Consider the following 2,278-nt stretch of genomic DNA (forward strand, 5'->3'; position numbering starts at 1 on the left):
TGGCATATTCTGACAGTGGGTGTAGTGTGTCCTGGTAAAGGTGCTACTATCTAATAGAAAACCCTAAAAACTGAGTTAAGTCGAGTCATGGATTGGCCTCCTCAGAGCCCAGACCTCAACATTGTTAAAATCTTTTTGACAGAGAACAAACAGCCATCATCTAAAGAAGAGTGTTAAATGCATGAAGAACTATTCCTGAACACTGCTTAAAAAAAGTATATAAGAAAGCTTATATACTTATATAAGATAGTCATACTTTCATATTGACTTTCAAGCTTGTTAGAATTGTTCGAAAAAAAGTTTTTGCCTTATTTGCTGCACATTTTGATAGATCCTTGCACCTGTTTCTCATTTTCCTTTTAAAATGAAAAGAAATGAGGAACGGCTCAAGGCTCAGTATTTTCGAATATTGTTCGGCCTCAGTTTTATGTATCTTAATGAAAAGATGATAAAGCAACCTGGCCTGATGCACAAAATTCATCTAGCACAGTTCAATTTAGCCCCAATAAGAAGAAAACATCTCATTAAATGAAATACATTAGGTCAGTTTTTCTAAATTAGACAGCACCAGCAGAAGGATGGATCCTTAAATTATAACTGGGTTCCAAATAATTTGGATGACTTATTTTCCAGATGGGGTGTCTACAAAATAATAGATGAACATGCATGTGGTGGGAACCCATATCCAGTTAATTTGTAAGCCCCACGCCTCTAAAGAAAATGCCTGAGAGAAGAACATCTCAGTTCACCTGTAGTGTTTACTTTGGTTATTCAAAGATACCCCCACCCCATCCTTGTAGTGGTGCAGATGGAGAAATAAGGGTGATAAAAATCTAAAAGGGGTCTTATCCTTCATGCGCTGGCAGTGCGGCACACCTTATGAGTCAAACTAATACCAGCCACATGCTCATATCATGACCCATGTTTGAAAGCTGGCCTGTTTTAACAGCTTTTAACAGTCCAACAGTCGCTGCTCTCAAGTTTTGAATCTCCCAGATTGGCCTACTCAAGGGTGGAAAAGTAATTTTCCAGCAGTGGATTGTCTTTTCACTTTCTGTTTTGCTTTTACTTAATATTACTTTTGAAGAATCCCAAAGCAGAAAAAATAAAGATTATGATGGACAAAATACCAGCGAATCCCTTGCAGTGTAATACCATTTAATCCAATAACACAAACAATGTGTGACCCCAGACTGACCATGTTGGTTTTCTTTGAACAAAACAAAACAAAAAACCTTTAAAATGGTAACAGTAATAAATATATACTGTAGAGACAACAGCATGAAATCACACAAGGTATGTTACGTTGCTTTATTGCTGCAAAAGTTTAGCTTGAGGAAAACAGACTGTAGAAATGTTGTTTTGTGCCTCTTTATCTCACCTGCAAAGGCGTGCTGTGGATTAGCTGAGCATGGGCCACTGGTGATGTATGCAGTTTGAAGATAGGTTATTACTCTGTGCTAACAAAGTGTTTTTGTGCTAGTGGAAGATGCTAAGGGACTTCTGTAATAAGAAAAATAATTGGTTTACCATCGAGTAAAAATTTTATTAAGATGCTTTTTGTAAAAAGAAAACAAGTTGTAGTATCAGCCACCTTTTATTCTTTTTAGAAGTAAAATAAGCAAGCTTTTATGTGTCTGTTCAGTTTCAGCCACACTGATCACAGCTTTTAGTTTGCAGTTCTCGTTAACTGCAGCTAGATAAAAGGAAAAATGGGTGCTTTGGTAATTAAGCATCAGTTTGGTGATCTTTCCTTTTTCAGACACGATTAAAAGCTCTTGCACCTTTACCTATGGTTTTTTTCTTTGTTTGTTTTTGTTTTGCTTTTTCAATTGAACACAGCTCATTTGCACATTGGAGGCATACACAGACTCTCTGTGTTGTTTCTCTTTGCCTACAACAATTAAGCTTTAAAGTATTATTATTATTATTACCATACTTAATCATCCAAATAAGCTAATGAAAGAAAATTATAGGCCTCTTTGCTTGTCTGGAGAAATTACATGAAAACAAGCAATACAAAACATTTTAATAAAGTGGCACAAAGGCTATAATAGTTTACCCCAAAGAAACAATTAAACATACTTTGAGTGAAATGGAAAACATGTACATTTTGAAACAGTTATGCTGAGATGCTGTTTTTCTAATCTATTCTGTTCCTGTTCAGTGAATGTGTTGTGAAGGAGCTCTTGATCGACAGGGTCGAACACACACACACACACACACACACACACACACACACACACACACACACACACACACACACACACACACACAC

General features: G+C 36.4%; 1 protein-coding gene across 1 annotated transcript in view; it reads left to right on the plus strand.

The window, feature by feature from the left end:
* The window catches only part of rngtt (RNA guanylyltransferase and 5'-phosphatase), a 106,342-nt gene that overhangs the window by 33,221 nt on the left and 70,843 nt on the right, over positions 1-2,278 (plus strand). The window lies entirely within an intron of this gene.

Source organism: Pundamilia nyererei, unplaced genomic scaffold, assembly GCF_000239375.1.
Source record: "Pundamilia nyererei isolate P.nyererei 1_Seehausen unplaced genomic scaffold, PunNye1.0 scaffold00041, whole genome shotgun sequence".
NCBI classification, from domain to species: domain Eukaryota; kingdom Metazoa; phylum Chordata; class Actinopteri; order Cichliformes; family Cichlidae; genus Pundamilia; species Pundamilia nyererei.